The 10,646-nt window shown below is 39.5% G+C and overlaps 1 long non-coding RNA gene across 1 annotated transcript; it reads left to right on the forward strand.

The window, feature by feature from the left end:
- The first annotated feature begins 8,532 nt into the window (after nucleotides 1-8,532).
- Nucleotides 8,533-10,139, forward strand: LOC147548582 (uncharacterized). The gene is made up of 3 exons (XR_015237982.1): nucleotides 8,533-8,830; nucleotides 9,145-9,476; nucleotides 9,722-10,139. It is a non-coding gene; the product is annotated as an uncharacterized LOC147548582 (long non-coding RNA).
- The last annotated feature ends 507 nt before the right edge of the window (nucleotides 10,140-10,646 follow it).

Here is a 10,646-nt window from a genome sequence, read left to right on the forward strand (position 1 = left end):
CTAAGCGTTAGTGGGCTAATGACTGCGGATGACCTTTTATGTTATAATTTTGTAGATTATGTGAAGGACATTCAAAACAATTGAAGTCAAATTTGTCTGCGGGGAAAGACTGGCCATTTATATCTCTGATATTTCAAAGATATATGATGTATCCATCCGCAGTGTCTTCAATGACGGTAGTTATCGGACTTATCAAATTTGTGTATTTTATTAATGATGTATTTATATAAGAGAGGAAAACAGACCCGACGGCCAGACTAAGAACACATACTTCATTAGTCCTGGCGGAACAGACACATTTTTAAATTTGTCCACGTTGTTATCCGTATGGACCTTGAAAATGACCACATCTTTTCTTTCAGTGATCTCCCTGATCACGTGGTACTTCCTTTGGATATACTTGGGTTTCTGGTGTGCTCTAGGTTCCTTGGCTTGGGCAATTGCTCCATTCTTGTCACAATACAAAGATATTCCCTCTTCTATGTCAGGTACAACGAGTTCCATTACGAACTTCTTAATCGAAACTCCTTCCTTGGTCGCTTCCGAAGATGCTAGGTATTCTGCTTCTGTGGTAGAGTCTGCAACAGTGCTTTGTTTCGAACTTTTCCAGCTCACTGCTCCTCCATGCAGATAAAAGACGTATCCAGATTGTGATATGAAGTCGTGTCTATCCGTTTGGAAACTTGCATCCACATGACCTTCAACCATGAGTCCATCTTTCCCGCCATATACCAAGAAGTGATCCTTTGTCCTTCTCAGGTACTTCAAAATATTCTTGGTATCGGTCTAGTGTGCCTCTCCTGGATTCGATTGGTAACGGTTTCACATGCTCAAGGCATATGAGACGTCTGGGTGAGCGCAGATCATGGCGTACATGATTGATCCTATTGCCGAAGCATAAGGAACTTCGCTCATGCGTGCTAGCTCACCAGGATTCTTATGACACTGATTCTTGCTTAGCACAATGCCCTGTGACATGGTAAGAAATCCTCTCTTATAGTCTTTTATCTTGAACCGGTCTAGAATCTTATCTACATAAGTTTATTGAGTAAGTCCAATCATCCTCTTCGATCTATCTCTATAGATCTTGATGTTCAATATGCATTCTGCCTCCTCTAGATCCTGCATTGAGAAACACTTTCCAAGCCAGTCTTCAACTGATTCTAACATCGGAATATCGTTTCCAATGATTAATATGTCATCGACATAAAGGACCAAGAAAACTAGGTTGCTCCCACTAACCTTCTTGTAAACACAAGAATCTTCTGCATTCTTCAGAAAACCAAACTCTTTAATTATCTCGTCGAATCAAGTTGGGTTTTGGTGTCACCTAGTGTTGTAAGCGGAATCTCAAACATCTATATGTTTAACACTATCTACCAGGATCAAATGCAAGAACTAATAATGAACTGGAATAAAAAAGAAGAATACCTTTATTCGCTTTCCTTCAAACTAGATTCTAATGCCTTTTCCCGAAGATGAGAGCTTCTATTGTAGCTCCTCTACTTGAGACACCCGAGCAAGTTGACTTGATCTCCCTTCTTTAATGTCAGCTAGGACCTTAGTGAAGGTTGAAAAGAACTCTTATTCTTTTGACTAGATAGATAGGTTGGGAGCTTTTTCTCTAAAATCCCTCTCTCCCCATAGCTATCTAAGAGGCTGATTTTCTCTTGAGAAAATTCCACACCTTTTTTGTTCTATAATGGTCCATATATAGAGAAACCCTAATTAGAATCATATTCAGATTAGGATTCAATATGGGCCACATAAAAGATAATAGTTAGAAACCCTTTCTGGCTGGGAATCCTAGAGGGAGGGATTCCTATCTAGGGTTTCTTTATGCCATGTTCGGCCAGATCAGTCCCTTAGTGGGCTTGGCCTGGCCGGCGCATTAGCATGGCCGACCCTTTTAGCCCTCCCGGGCCTCCCTTTGCGGCCCCGGTTCTTCCTATCTTTGTCTGAATCTCATCCAAACATTTTCGGGCCTGTTTAGATGGGTCTAATCCATCTATTTGTCAAGTTGCCACTAGTTAACTCACTCCGATTAAGTCACCACTCTTTGGTGTAACCTGTTGTAGGATTCAGTTTATGTTAGCCGCGAATCACCGAGGTGACCAGACTATCGTAAGCGGCTTCTAGCAAAGCATTACGATCCCTAATTCGACCGGACTAGATGATCTTCTGGATAACGTCAGCGTTATCCTAATTGACAAAGTGATCGTCATTTCCATGTTGTTCGAAGGACACTCCTACGGAATGACATCTCCTTCAGACCGAAAGGATATATCCTTCACTCTCCCGATTGTCCTTTAGACAAGTGCAATGCTCGATTCCCATGTCACTTCGCATCTCATCTGATACGTCATATCTTTTCAGACTTTCTTGATCTGGAGAACAACTGTCAAAGTAAATGAATAATCTCATTAATCCATTTGAGTGTGGCCACACATTTTTCAGTTGTTTCTCCTCAAGTGGCCCAGAGATACTTACCCTAACTTACTTAGGAGGGCATAATCCAGTCTTGTACTCCCACTTAACTTTATGTTTATCATGTCTCACCTAACGACCGCTTTTATAACCTCCTTTCACGGCGCGACGTTTGCTGGTACCAAAGTTTGACACTCCTTACATAAGATGATTAGAGCACTCATGTTTAAGGAATCTCTCCAATCTTGCCTATGAGAGTTCGTGACGTTTTTCATCACTTTGAAGAACTCTCTCGTTGGGTTATCCAGTGTACCATACATCCATGTAATTGACTTGAACGACCTGGACTAGGGACATAATAATGAATCTATTCCAAGTTCACTTAGTAGGGTTTCATTTACCACATCAGGTATCTGATAAGCCTGCTCGGAATGCTTCATTATTTTGGACTGTCGGTTAAATACTAAACCATGATTTAACGACAGAATAACTAACTTATTTATGATAATAAGAGTTTGTAAATTTGAGCCTTCCCGTGTAACACCTTACACCCTCAATTTACAAGTCTAAGCTTTTCGGAAAAGCTTAATGCCTATGACCCTAGTATAACTTCCATACTTCGTCTAAGGTGACAGTTTAGTTAATAGATCTTATCTATGTGGATTTTGCTGGTTATCATCCAGACGATGATCCTTAGTATTTCAATACTAATTTAAGGCTTCTCAAGCTTTAACTATTTTCTTTTATGTGTAAAGTTTGCAACGATGTTTGCCTGGAACCTTTCCAGCTTATTCTTCTTCTAAGTCAGGATTGAAATCTTATTTTGGATGTTTGCAACATATGACTTTTCAACTGTTTTATTTCCCTGCTTTGTACTAAGTTTTTCTCAAGTACTTGATGATATTTCTTAATTGCGGTCCAGATCAGCTTATCTGGATTTGATTGGTGACGACCCCTAAATACTCCAAGTATTTTGAGACGTCGAGGTGAATGCTAATCATGTCCAACATGACCGATCTTATGCCTTCAGCATAACCATCTTTTCTCATATGCGCTTCTGCATCAGAATCTTTCGGATGCTGAATCTTGCTCAGTTATGTGCCATGAGACTTGGGTAGCAATACTATATTTGAGTCTTTCACATTAGATTCAAGACCTTTTCTTGAACGAGCTTATCACCTTTTCGATCTATCTTCATAGATTTTTCATGCCCAAAAGCTTTTCACCTTTGTGTGTGGTCCTTTTGTTGAGTCAGTCATATCCTATTTTCAACATCAGAATGTTGTTCTCTATATCTAGTATGTCATCTACATACTGGACCAAGAAAACTGGGTCACTCCCATTAACCTTCTTGAACTTCCTGAAATTCAAGATTTCTCTTCATTCTCAAAGAAATGATTTTTTGATTACTTTGCTAAATCGAAGCTTCCAACTCCTACTTGCCCACTTCAATCCATAGATGGATTTCTGAAGCTTGCGATTTTCACCAGCTTCTAGAAGAGTTAACTCTCTTCCGAAATGTGTCATGTACACATTCTTTTGCTAATGATTAATCATTATGGTCTTAAGCATCGTGACATGAAAGATGGTCTTTTCATGATCTATACCACGAATTCCGTGACCTTCTTTTCTAGTCTTCCTCTTGGAAACACAAATGTTTCCATCCTTGTCTGTTTTCACTTTGAAAAACCTATTCGTAACTAACCGAAATTATTCTGTTAAACAAATAGACCAAGTTCCAAACTTGATTTCAAATATGAATTCCATTCTGATATGGCTCCAAGCCATATTTCGGAGTCTGATTCCTTCATAGCTTTTGTGTAGGTAGCTCATTATCTTCTCGTAACAGAACTTACGTTCTTTGAGACAGATCTATGAGCCTTCAAGGCCTACGAGGGATTTGAACAATTTGGAGATGCTCTCAACTTCTTGAGGGCTCTTCTGCGAATCTAATGTAACGCCCCAAGCCTAGATTTCCACGTCGGCCGCCATGAAAACCTAAACTCAAAGCATTTCTCCGCAGAACAGTAAACATAGTTGATATACCCATCAAAAGAGACAAATAATATCAAATGTGAAGCTCATAAGAATCAATAAATCATCTAAAAGAAATCCATTAAACTTTCTTAACTCATACAATGGTTCTGAATCATCGACATGTAGGTCGGACAATAACGAATGAAACAAATAACTATCTAGAAAGTGAAACTCCAAATAACTACCTAATCTCGAAAGCGAAAACTAAGAAAGAAGTTCTGAACTGACGAACTGGGATCAAGCTGGTGGCGCTCCCCGATCTCTATCACCTGAAAAATAGTAGGCTGGGTCAGAACCCAGCTAGTAGATTTCTAATTACCTAAGGTCTAAATAGACCAATTCAATAACAAAACCAAATATCGAACAGAAGAAAAACAATAACAGTTTATTGTGTTACACCTTTCGTGTCAACACCACTAAAGTCAACCTGATTCACAGTTGAAGAGATTCAAACAAAACAACTTCCCTTTTTGAGGGGCATAACCAATTTTGAGGTCCACGAGATAGCTTCACTTAGCATCCGTGTTTGCATCGACTTAAACCTCTCAATAAACCATGGATACCTCTCCAAAAGGCAATCCGTGCAACACGAGCACTTCTCATATGAGCAGGAGGCGAGCCAACCTCTAGTTGGTAAATTACTTCTCAAACTAGAAGTATGTGGTCCACAAGAATGATCTTGTGTTTGCATCGATCATCCTGTCGAGCCAACCACCTATGGATTACAACCGTCAATCCATATTAGAACCCAAGCCCCTGGTCCACTAGGTTGTCCAATATCAAATTGACAAACCCGTGTTTGCAATCGACCCACATGTCGAGCCAACCAGTCTTAGTTTAATCCATTAACGAAACTCAAGATCATGGTCCACCAAGTTATCCAATATCGTAATGGTAACTAGTGTTTGCAATCGACCCACATGTCGAGCCAACCATTCTTGGTTCCGACTAGCCTATGCTTTCTAGGTTAACAACCTAAAGCAATATATCACACACAACTATTGATAGCACTTATGCTCCAATATCATACACATCATCTCATACAATCGATTATCAACATAAATAACATAAACACAAATAATTCTTAATATCTAGGCTGCTGTCCGGGTGTATATATATACCATATTTATATAACCTAAATAACCTAGGTTGCTGTCCGGGTATATGTATACTCCATTAATATAACTATAATGGTCTAGGGTTACTATGTTGTTGTAATTAGTTTCTAATCATAATATATATCTATGGTATCACTAATTAGTACTAATATGATGATAACCTAGCAAAAATTCATGGTTTAAAGTCGTTATTGTTCTAACCATTCAAATCTAGGTTTGAAATTAAAGAGGGCTATGTAAACCCTAGGGAAGAAGAAACCTACTTGATAATGGAGCACAAAGAAGAAGAAACCAAATCCCTAGCAAAACCCCTTTGTTGTTTCCCTCCTAGTCTGCACTTTCTCTCACTACACCTTCAATTTCCCACTAAACAAAACCCTCACTTTAGAGCTTCTCACGTTCTCCCTCTCTAACTATCTCACGGTTTAACAAACAAGGAAATAGGCAAAGAGATAAGTTGTTGTTTGGGTTATTTGTTAGGTGCTATGCTATAGGGAATTCCGTTTTTTGCTTTAGGGAAAGTGACCCTAAAATAAACCTGGGCAGCACATGGGCATGTGAGTGATGTCTTGTTATAGGCACTCCTAAATTTTTCTATTCAAGGCTGTTACAGTCTTCCCCACTAAAAGAGGATTTCGTCCTCGAAATCGAACATACCTGACGAGAGGAAGAGATGGGGATAACGAAGTTGCATATCATCCTCCCGTTCCCAAGTAACTTCCTTGTCATTGTGGTGATTCCACTGAACCTTGACCATGGAAATCGTCTTTCGGCGAAGGACATGCTCTCTACGATCAATAATCTGAAACGGTTCCTCTTCACATGATACATTTGGCTGGAGCTCCAAATCATGGTAATCTATCACTGAATGTTGATCTCCATCTCTCACATGTTTTCGAAGCATCGAAATGTGAAAGACATTGTGAACTCCTGTGAAGCTTGCAGGCAAGTCAAGACGATAGGCTACTTTTCCCACCTTCTCAACTATTCTGAAAGGTCCAATATATCTGGGAGCCAACTTTTCTTTCTTACCAAATCGCAAAACGCCTTTCATAGGTGACACCTTCAACAAAACTTCATCTCCAACAATAAACTCCAAATCCCTTCGTCGGTTGTCGGCATAACTCTTTTGACGACTTTGAGCTGCTTGGAGTCTACTTCGAATCAAAGCAATTTTCTCAGAAGTGTCCCGAATCACCTCTGGTCCTTCTAGTTTAGCGTCACCTGCCTCTGTCCAACACAATGGTGACCGACAAGGTCTCCCGTATAATGCCTCGAAAGGTGCCATGCCAATACTAGACTGGTAACTATTATTATATGCGAATTCTACCAAAGGCAAATGATCTTGCCAACTCCCTCCAAGATCTAGTATTGAGCATCTCAACATATCTTCAAGTACTCTGTTAACTCGCTCTGTCTGCCCATCAGTCTGAGGATGAAAAGCTGTACTGAAATGTAAAGATGTCCCCATAGAAGTTTGGAAACTCTTCCAAAACCGTGAAGTAAAGGACGAATCTCTGTCTGAAACAATAGACACCGGAACTCCGTGTAACCTGACAATCTCCTTAATGTAAAACTGTGTCAGTCGGTCCCCACTATCTGTCGTCTTCACTGGTAGGAAGTGAGCTGACTTTGTCAACCTGTCAACTATCACCCAAATAGCGTCAAAGCCTCTAATAGATCGCGGTAAACCCGTGATGAAGTCCATCGATATATTCTCCCATTTCCACTCCGGAATGGGCAACGGTTCTAAGAGTCCGGATGGATGTCGATTTTCCACTTTCACCATCTGACACACATTACACTTCCTCACATACTCCGCAACATCTTTCTTCATCCCTGACCACCAGTACTGCCTCTTCAAGTCTTTGTACATCTTGTTACCCCCGGGGTGAACTGTGTACTTACTTCGGTGTGCTTCATCTAATATATCCTGTCTCAAGATCGAATCTGCCGGTACATATAGTCTCCCTCGAAATCTCAATCCACTGTCCTGCCCGGTACTGAACTCAGTCTCAGTCTCTTGCATTAACGAAACCTGTTTCTGGCACCACTCATCATCAATTTGGGCATCCATAATACGATTTAACAAAGATGGTCTAACAACCATACTACCCAGAAATAACGAGTCAATTCCTGACCCAACCACGTCAATGTCGTATGTTGCTACATCCTCCAACATCTTCCACTGGTTCATCATCAATGTTGCCACGATACCCCTCGGTTGTCGGCTTAGTGCATCGGCTACCACATTTGCCTTACCCGGGTGGTATTGCAACGTGAAGTTATAATCCTTCATCAACTCCAACCACCTGCGCTGACGCATGTTCAACTCCTTTTGTGAGAAGAGATACTTGAGGCTCTTATGATCGGTATAGAGAGATCGACTTCTCACCATACAGATAGTGCCTCCTAATCTTCAAAGCAAACACTATAGCTGCCAACTCTAAGTCATGAGTTGGATAGTTTTGCTCATGTGGCCTCAACTGCCTAGAAGCATTAGCAACCACTTTATCGTTTTGCATCAATACACACCCTAAACCCTGAATAGAAGCATCTGTATAAATCACAAATCTGGTGCCACTCTCTGGAATGACCAACACCGGTGCCGTAGTCAACTTTGTTTTAAGTTCTTTGAAAGCCTCATCACACTTCGTATCCCATGAGAATGTCACTCCCTTCTTTGTAATATTCGTCAAAGGTCCTGCAATACTTGAGAACCCCTTGATGAACAGTCGATAATACCCAGCCAATCTCAGAAAACTGCGAATCTCAGTAACCGAGGTAGGCTGCTTCCAATTAAGCACAGCTTCAACCTTAAAAGGGTCAACCAATACTCCGTCCTTCGAAATAACATAGCCTAGGAATTTTACTTCCTCTTGCCAAAAATCACATTTCTCGAACTTTGCAAGTACCTGTGGACGGGTCTAAAGCTAAGCAAATTGACTGTCCTTTTCTTCTCTTTATTTTTCACTTCTAAGTATTAGTTCTATGATTCATCATTTTTGCAAGTATTAATCTGATTGACTCTAATAATATTGCCTTAAATGGAAAACAGGACTACACATGTGACTTCTTTGCTGGTGTCTTGAATTCCTTGCTTGTTGAGTTGAAAAACTCGAAGGACTTCTCCAAATTATACACAGGCATTTCTATTTTAATTTGGATATATAGCTTCGGTTTCAGATCAGATCAAATACCAGGCCTTCTCACAGCTTCTTAATTTTCTCAGCCACCGATACCCGAAGGTTTGTCGATTACCTGACAACATATTATGATTTCAATACTCTTCCGAAAAAAAAACAATATCAATTTTATATTAGACACTAGGTACCTTTGCAATCTTTTCTATTTATCATTGCGTAATATTTCTCGGATGCCTAAGTAGTTGTGGCTTATATTTAGCGCCCTGCCCCCGGGCCTAGCCTGGCCGAGTATCTCCTGTGTGACTCAGCAGAGTTTTCAGCCATCATGTATAAATTTAGTATTCCTAAGTGACTCCCGAGTGACTGAAATCTCCTTGAGATACTAACCGCAGTTTCTCCATCATGATTTGCTTCAGATACTGAAGGCTTGCGCCGACCAGGTTTACCTCGTGCTTCTGCAAAATGGGGATCTTCTGACGGAGGACAAAATGGAAAAGGCTGTCGAAATCGTTTGTGAAACTTGCTGGGAAGGTGATATAGAAGAAACAAAGCATCAAAAGTTAAAACTATTCGAAATAGCAGGTTTAGAAATGGGATCACTTAGCAATACTACCAATAAAGAATCGACTAGAGACAGTGACGGCAAGAAGAGATCCACGGTTGATGAAAATGCATCTTACTCTTCATTAGTTGATTCAACAGGATTCTAAGCTGCAGAAATATCTCATCTCGACACCCAATTCCCTCTGTAAGTTTCCACTAAAATGAAAATCAGTCATATTCCCGATTTTTATATTTATGACTCTCTTTTGTTATTAAAGTTGTGTTATTTATATACTTTATTCTGTGTCCAAAACATGTCCTTACACATCATTTACACATGTATGAACACTTGTTTTATCCTTTCCAAAATTATAAGATCGCTTTCGTACTAAAATTAGGATCATTTCTTAAGCAATCGAAGAATGTTCCTCAAAAGCTTCATTTTTGCAGGGAAATAACATATAGAATATGGAGAGTCAGAAATAACTGGTTTGAAGTGTTTTCCAGGTTCCGGAATTCGGAAAGACAAATGTTGATCAGGTGGGCAAGAACTGAGGTTGCTCGTAGTGATGATCCATGGGCTGTCGATGTTTCTTGTTTTGGTTTTCGTTGTCAGTTTATTTGTAATCCTCTTGTGTTATAACTGTTATTATGGCCAAAAGAGCATCTATGTTCAGCCAGTTGTCTCAGATAGAACCAGGAAAAAACATCAAATGTTATGGCTAAATTATTGACTTGTTGCTTCAGAAGTGTTTTTTTTTGTTCTTTTATTTATCTTAGCAACTAAAGGGTGAATATATTAAGATAGCAAACGGATTACTTTTTCAATATTTGTTCGAAATGATTCAATTTAATTTTCATCGAAGAAGTACGAGTAACGAGATATCCAATTCTAATGCAGTAGTCAATTCAGCTTTCTGTTTAGTGAGAAAATAGTTGGGGTACCAATATTTTTACAAATGATCCATTTAAGGTTTTACATACTTGTATCAAAAGAATGATACAAATAAAGTTTTTGTTCAAGGAATGGACTAGAAATCTAAATAAAAACCCAATTGTCACAAGTTGGGATGATATATGGATCAAGAGATACCAATTCAAACTCATAATCAATCATAAGTTTGTTCTCCTTCGATTAGCCGAAAGGTAAAAGCGAATCTGGCTAACGAATTCTAGTTCTTCTTTCTTTCTTTCCGAGCGAAAACACTTGCTTTATAGGCACCAAGTTTCAAATCTTCTGGTATCCAAGTAAGTTAGGGATGCTATTAGTAAAGATGAGCAAATTACGATGTATTTCATAATTTCTAACTCATGAAGGACCTTTTACAAAAAAATATAACGATACAACACTGAATCTCAAAACTCAAAGTTTAGG

This window comes from Eschscholzia californica, unplaced genomic scaffold, assembly GCF_041429995.1.
Source record: "Eschscholzia californica isolate CP2 unplaced genomic scaffold, dmEscCali1.0.p SCAF_3, whole genome shotgun sequence".
Classification (NCBI taxonomy): domain Eukaryota; kingdom Viridiplantae; phylum Streptophyta; class Magnoliopsida; order Ranunculales; family Papaveraceae; genus Eschscholzia; species Eschscholzia californica.